This window comes from Equus asinus, chromosome 7 (assembly GCF_041296235.1).
Source record: "Equus asinus isolate D_3611 breed Donkey chromosome 7, EquAss-T2T_v2, whole genome shotgun sequence".
Lineage (NCBI taxonomy): Eukaryota > Metazoa > Chordata > Mammalia > Perissodactyla > Equidae > Equus > Equus asinus.
The window spans coordinates 58,140,404-58,148,759 of record NC_091796.1 but is presented as its reverse complement, the minus strand read 5'-3'; positions in this window follow the sequence as shown (position 1 = coordinate 58,148,759).

Here is an 8,356-nt window from a genome sequence, read left to right as displayed (position 1 = left end):
AGTCTTCACCATAAGAATAGCAGAGCTTCAGAGGGTGAATTCTCAGCCGGCACGTCCCCTACAAGATGGTCAGAGCTCCAGTAGTGGAGAGGGACAGTGAGACTTGGGATGGGAATATCTGGTGGATGCAATTAGGAATTTTGAATTCCCAGATCCTCTTGCACCCATTATGCTTGCAGAAGTGGCCCACTTCTCCTTGTCAGAAGATTACTCTCCTTGCTGTTTGAGGATCATGTGGAGGCTCCAGATGAGGCAGGTTCCTTATGAGATGATGTTTGCCCTGTCTAGGGACTGGTCCCCATCTTCTCTCAGCAACCAGACCAACAAGAAAGGTCAAATCCCAGAAGACTAATTGGGAATGTGATGGGCCTGCTAAGGAAACAGAGGAGTGAAATGCCTGAGAATCTAGAACACCAAGATGCTTTTAACGACTCCACACGGAAACACAGAACCTTGCTTATTTCCATGTGTGACACAGGCTGCTCACAGGGAACTTCCTGCTATTTTCACACTAAAAACAGAAGGTATATTATAGCTTATGTCTAAGCCACCTCTCCTCCCCAGAAGAACAAACAGTAATAAACTTCGTAAGAAATTAGGACAGATTGGAACACAGACAAATTTCTTTGGTATTGCTCTGTTTAGTAGCCAATGAACAAAATTTATTGAAGGCAGTTTTTGAGCACCTTGCAATAAATTTCCACAAAATAAAAGTGGAAAAATGTTCCTTTATTTTAAAATATGACTCTGAATTTCTAAAGGGTGCATTCTTCATCTCTGTGCAATAAATTAAACAATTACCTGGTTCCTTCTGAACCAGAAGCTAGTATACAGAAGTAAAGTGCTGAATCTTAATGGGTTTGTACATATTTAAAGCTCTTCAAAATTTTTCAAGCTTGCGGCACATTGATAATGAACTGCATTGAAATAGGTCCTAGATTACCTGAGACTGGCTCTAACATCACAAATTCTTTAAACTATTTGAAATAGAAAAGCTGTGTGTAGTAAACAAAATAAATATAAACATGTTAATTGCACACTACTTCTGTCCAATCAAAATAGTATACGTGGTAGACATATTATTCAGCTGAAAATTAAATTTTTCTTCTATTAAATATTTTTAAATTGGGGGTAAATTGGGATTAAGAACTATTCTCCTACTAGCTGCAAGATAGCAAATTGAAGCAACTTGCTGTTGTCCTGACAGATTTTATCTATTTGAGAAATAATGATTTATTTCTGATAAATTTGTTACTCTACTTTTAACAGGCTGCCCATTTTACCATCTCAACAAAACCCTTTTTTAAGAGTCATTCCAGTAAGATGTGTAAATTTTCCTCAGGTGCTCTCTAAACAACACCAAGAAAAATTAATTCATTGCATAAATACTATTATGCATAAATATAAAAAAAATCCAAATAAGGAAATCGTGAGTACTCTAAAATTAAAACTAACTAATTAGTCATGATTAATCTAGGATACTTTTTCTTCTTACAGAATTTTTTCCAATGTTAACAAAGAACTTTGATAACTCCAAAATGCCATTATCTAGTCTTAAGAGGAGTTTCATTTCCATCTGTCAGGTGGAATACTCAGAAAGGTGTCTTACTCACAGAGCTTCAACCTGAGGTTTGAAAGACCAAATTGTTTCCAGGAAAAGCTGAAGAGCATTTATAGGAATATAAAAATACCCAGCACCCAAAGAGGTAAATCTCACAACGCCTGGCGTCCCAGTGAGAGACGAGCAGGCCCGCGAAGCAGTGGGAAAGGCAATCTGATGAGTGGATCCATCCGTTAATACGAACAGATCGGAAATGATAGAAATGGTAGGATCAATACAGAAGGACACTGAAATATTATTATATCTGTATTCCATATGTGAAAGAAGGTAGCGGAAGTATTGAGTATGTTAAGTCAAAGTACAGAAGACATGAAATATTCCCAATTGAAATTCTAGGTTAAAAAAAAAAAAATACAATGCCTGAGGTGAAAAATGCACCGAGTGGAATAAACAGCGGATTAGCCACTGCAGCAGAAAAAACACAGCGCTAGAACTGTCCAAAATAACGAAACAGAAAGAAAAACACACCGACACGAAATCAATAGAGCGTCAGGCAGCTGTGGGTCAACTTCAGGTGTCCTGTTGAAGTCTGTGCGGGACGGCACAGAAAAAAATGTTTCCAAAAATCGCTTAAAATTTTCAAGATTTCATGAAAACTGTAAACCTACAGATCCAAGGAGTTCAATGAAACTTAAGACACGCGATGAAAATTAGACCCCATACGTTATAATCAAATGGCTTAAAACCAGTGATAAAAAAAACTTTAGGTTTTAAAAAGCTATATTTTTATTATAACCACACTGCATTGGAGTAAATATCTTTACTTAGAGACCTTGTACGTTTTGTATGCATGAAATAAAGTCAGCAAACATCCCCTTATATAGCAAGCACTACGTTATAAATTTAGTGGATGGAGATATGCAAACATGAACTAGATTACAGTCAGTTTGTCCCCCAAGCCATTAATTTTGGCCATTTTTATGAAAGAAACTATTATGGAAACCCTACAACTTCAAAAACCTCTCTTCCTTTAAGGTTAGAGAGCCTTTCGCACCAGTTCTGCATGAATCTGCACTAAATCCCACTGCTGTTTGGTGGCGATTTTTTTGTGAGTTGGGGTTTTGTGTTTGCTTATTGGTTTGTTGATTTTAAGGAAAACACAAAGAAGCAAGATAGATGTTTATTTTACAAAAGTAGAATCCAAATGAACAAAAATTGAGGGTGATTGGTGAATTTAGGGAAGAAAATCAAAGTAGTAAAAAGACAGGAATACACAAGATGACTGACAAGCTGAGTTCTCCCCAGATGCTAGGGAACAGTTTCAGATGCTACTCACGTACTCATAAATCTGCATAAATATTTCTGACATTATGCATTTAAGTAGGAAAAGGAACAGAATGCAGCTAATATGAAAACCATGATAATTGTAGCTATAGTGTAATGCATCGTATGGGGCAAGTCCTTTTTGTACATTGTAATATTGAATCCTTAATACAACCATGACATGTGTGAGTTATTATAGTCCTGTTATTACAAAGTGAATACTGAGGTTTTGAGAAATTACCCTATATGCCGAAACTTAAGCCACAGAGAATATGAAGTAACACCGAAGATAAGGGACACAACAAAGAAGGCCATGACCATCTTCCCAATGAGAAGATCTAAAAATTGTGTCTGGCTCATTTCCATCCTTCAGACCTCATTCTTGAAAGCCTCAAGTCCTTGGAGAGTCTCCCTGATAAGCCTATATTTGTTAGTTCTTCCCCAACACCCAGAGGAATTTTTTATCGGAGTTCTCCACAATTTGGAATTATTTCTGTATACGTTTATTTGCTGATTGTCTCAAAGGGCTTAAGCCTCATGAAGAAAGAGACAGTGCTTTCCTCATTTATCACTCACCACTGTATACCAGTACTGCTACTACTACTAATATGAACAATAACAATATCGTAGTACTAGGTTCAGTACTACATAAGTACTTCTGTATCCATGGGGTCCAGAAGGAAGATGGCAGATGGAGCGGAAGACTTTCCGTTTTTGTCACTTTGATACAAACAACAGTAAAATAAGAAAGTCAAAATATATTTACTGTGATAAGATGAGCAACACATTTTAAATTAAAAACAAGTTAAATTACCATCCCAGCCTGCTCTGTAGCAGTTTTTCCATTAGAAATAGACTATTTCAATAGAAACAGCCACTTGCATTAGAAGTAGCCATTTTCAATATGTGAAGCTCTGTTTGTAGTTCAAGGAAATCTTGTTGGCTAAGCGATGTTGCAAAAGAGAAATGTAACTAAATAAACCTCCACTTCATGTTTTCTAAGAAGTCTGTGTAGTGTTTTGAAAGTAATTAAAATTCTTGTGGCTTTTGGATACTTGATATCATCAAGCCAACAATCTCCTCACCCTTATTCTCCTAATTCTTTCCTTCCAATATTCATTCTGGCCACCAACTGGCTTATGGTTTTATTTAATGAAGTGTAGAGCTCCATAAGGATTTAACATAAAACACATGGTAATGCGCACACCCAGAAGCAATTAAATCATGGGATGTTCAGAATGCACCCCATTCTCTCCACCTTAAGGTTCCAAAACGTCAGTTAGTCACACTCATCTAAGACAAGTGGACCGAGTGCTTCGAGTGGGACATTTGCAGAAAAACGATCACAGAAGAGTTTTCTTAAAGTAATGGATTTCTGCAAAGAAGACGAACAACAGTAGAAACAGTTTTTTTCTAACACACAATCAATTAGGAATATTAACCCTAGTTTTAAAAAGAAGATGGAATAAAATCAGTCAGTTCCTTCTGCAATTCTCCCAAGGCCATTACTTCTCCTGTACTTTGTGACAGCCTCGTAGCCCAAAGGAATTTTATTCCTTAACGTCTAACTTACTTAGATAAAATGGAGTGGTAGGGAAAATACTTGATTTTTATCCCCAAACCCTGGTTTTGAATCTTTGTTCTCTTGCAAACTTAAGGTAATTTTCGTTTATGGGATTTTATGGAATTAAATCAAATAAAAACCCACCAGGGATATGTGGGATCTTATCAAGACCCGCCACGGCTTATTGCCGGGATCATTCTATTAAATTCCTGGCCAATCTGCTCTTTTGTTGCTGGTCCCAGCTGGTATCTCAGCTCAGGCCAGCTGAGATGTTAGACTTCTCTGTTTGCCACCAAGACACCTCTGTTTTAGAGAAAGCACCTAAATCTGGGGTTTTCCCTTGCTCCCCACCAAATCAAGTAAACCTCTCTGGCAAAGAAGCTGCCAGTACTCACTGCTTGCCTGGCCCTGTCGTGGAAGAATCCCCATGAATAATGATCTGGAGAGAGATGGAAAGGGAAAGGCAGAAGGCCCTGGCTAAAATGTCACAAACGCCTGTTGTTCTTACCAAAGCTTCAGTAATTTCTCCTTGAACAAAGCTTCTCAATTGCTTTATGCCTTTGGTCATTTTCCAGAATCCTGCAATGGCTATTTTTGACCATTTTATCCATTTTTGTCATTACTTTTTGGGGAGAAAATTTGCCACGCTCTTCAATCCACTGTACTGGAAGTCCACTGTCAACCTGTGTAGTTTCAAGCCACTGAGATGTGAGGATTATTTATTACCTAGCCTGTCCTGACTGATATAGCGGGTGTTTCTCTCTCTCTCTTTCTCTACCTGTCTCTCTCTCTCTCTCTCTCTCTCTCTGCCAAGTCAGTCACAAATATTTAAAACATTCAAAATTTAATCCCCACTTCCAGTATCACCTCCAACATGTACAGAACTTACAGGTCATTACTCTCTTTTTCACCACTAAAAATAGATGAACTGAAAGTCAATGAATTGTATTAGACCCATCGTAAAAGTGATGTCACAGGGCAAACCACGACCCCAACACCTGGAGAGACAAGGAAATACAAAGAACCACAGCCAATGTCAGTTTACCTAAAGCAGAAGCTTCAGAACCAATACCTGGTACAGGACAATTAAATGGTGATTTAGATAAATTGCTGGAGGCTGAGTGTAGACTAGCTTGAGAATTAAAAGCTCCTGAGTGGTCTAGCTTTAGGGGGGCCCTTAACATTCATGAATTCTGCCTCCAGCAACTCTACCAAGTTACCATGATGAAGATCAGAGAAAAATCCCCTCTTGTTTCAGGCAAGGGGAGGGGAAAACATAACCATTAAAAAGTATACTCAGGTATTTTTAGATATGTCAGAGCTTCCTCTGTAACAAAACCTGTCGTGGAAGGGGAACCACTAGAACATCATCTGACCCTCAGGAAGAGCAACTAACCAGCTCCATTCCCCTCTAAGTTGTCTGCGTCATCTAAGGGGAGGGGGAAAAGGATAAGAAGTGCTTCTGAAGGTCACAGCCCAGGAACCCAGACCATAGAAAAAATGTTTTAGTCATAAGGTTATAGAACACTTCTTCTCCCAACACCTTTCCACCACATCAGGAGGGCCCCACTGTGATAAAGGTGGGTTGCAGAGGAAAGAGCTATAGGACACAGACTCTATTTAAGAGATTCTCAGGGAAACCCTAGAAGGAGACAAAAACGAGGACACTAGAGGAAATTGAAGACTCAGGTATCCACAGCTACAGAAGATATTATACAGAGTCCAACCCCTGTGGTGTGAGGACTGAAATTAGCATTCACATGGGCTGCCTTGACACCTGGGAAAATCAGTAGGGCCTCCAATGGCCTGACCGCAAGTCCCTGTCCCCACTGGACTCTGATGGGTAAGGTTCCCTTGCTACACAGCCCTCTTTGTCACAGGACTGGCTGAATCTCTGTTTATCCCTGAGTAGTGAGCTTTTGGTTCCCTGCCAGTCTATGGAATTGTTCAAACAAGTCAGTCACATGATCGTGTGAAAACGAGGGGTCATCCATCCTCTCCCTACTACAAAGCCTGCCTCCCACAGCTCCTGCTTCTTCACTCTGTTCTCAGATGCAGGCTCCATATGGCCCTGCATGGCATTCATTGTCCTCCTTCCCCAGGATGTGAGAATCTGTGACAAACTGCTGTGGATCTCATCTGTCCGGTGTCAGGTGTCATGTGTTCAGCCATTCCCATAACCCTAGGACAGGAATACCTCCTCACCAAAGGGGTGAAAAGCAGGCGATCAAAATAATACCTGGCCAGATTAACATAAACCTCACACTGAAGGTATATTTGGTTCAGTTACTACACCCAGTACATCAGTCTGACTTTCAACAAAAAATTACAAGGTGAGAAAAAATACAGTCTGAAGAAACAAAGCAGGCATCAGAACCAGACTCAGATAATGACACAGATTTAGGAATTATCAGATAGGGAATTCAAAATAACTATGATTAATATGCTAAGGGCTCCATGGAAAAAGTAGACAACATATGAGAACAGACATGTAACATAAGCAGAGACATCAAAACTCTAAGCATCAAAAGAAAATGCTATAAATCAAAAACTTTGTAACAGAAATGAAGAAATCTTTTGATGGCTCATCAGTACATTGGACACAGCCAAAGAAAGAATCAGTGAATTAGAAGATGTGTCAATAGAAATTTCCCAAAATGACATGCAGAAAAAAAAAAGTAGAATGAAAAAAAGAAACAAAATATCCAAGAACTGTGAGACAATTACAAAAAAGTATAGCATATACTAAACAGCAATACCAGAAGAAGAAAGACAGAAAGGAGCAGAGGAAATGTTTGCAGTAATAATGACAGACAACAGTTAATGAGTGACACCAAATTGCAGATCCAGGAAGCTCAGAGAAGATCAAGAAGGATAAATATTAAAAACTCTACACCTAAGCCTATCATATTAAAACTGCCGAAAATCAAAGACAAAGAGAAAACCTTGAAAAAACCCAGGGCAGGGGTGAGAGGGGAGCATGGCCATCACCTCTAAGGAGTAAGGATAAGAATTACATCAGGCTTCTCTTCAGAAATCATGCGAGCAAGAAGAGATTGGGGTGAATTATTTAAAGAGTTGAAAGAGTAAATACTGCCAATCTCAAATTCTGTATCCAGCAAAATTATCCTACTCAAGTGAAGGAAAAAGACTTTCTCAAGTGAAAACAAAAACATAAACCAAAAAAACTGAGAAAATTTGTTGCCAGTAGACCTTCTTTGATAGAAATGTTAAAGAAGTTCTTCAGAGAAAAGAAAATGATATGTCGGGAACTCAGATCTATGTAAAAATGGAAATGTCTGAGAAGAAATAAATGAAAGTAAAATAAAATATTTTGTTTTTCTTATTTTTAATTCATCTAATAGGTAACTATTTGTTAAAGGTACTAATACACCAACATATTGGGTGATCGTATCATATGAAGACATGGAATGAATGACAGTGATGCTACACGTAACAAGTAGAGGAATTGAGTTTACTTTGTTATGAGGTATGTACACTACTCATCAGGTGGTCTAGTGTTATTTGAAAGTGGATTCATATTAGTTATAAATGTATATTGCAAATTATTGCAACCACTACAAAATTGTTTAAAAAGAAGAATGCAAGACAAAAGTATAATTGATACATAAAGAGAGAGAAAATGGAATCATGGAAAATACTCAGTTAAAATCACAAAAGGCAGAAAAAAGAAGAGAAGTTTAAAAAAAGAAAGAACAAGTGCAGCCAATAGCAAACAATTACAGACATGGTAGATATTAATCATAGTGTATCAATAATCACTTTAAACATGAAAGATCTAAATACATCTACCAAAATCAGAGATTGTCAGAGTGAAAAAAACCCCAAAATAACTATATATTGTCTACATAAAATGGACTTAATATATAAAAACACATATAGAGTAA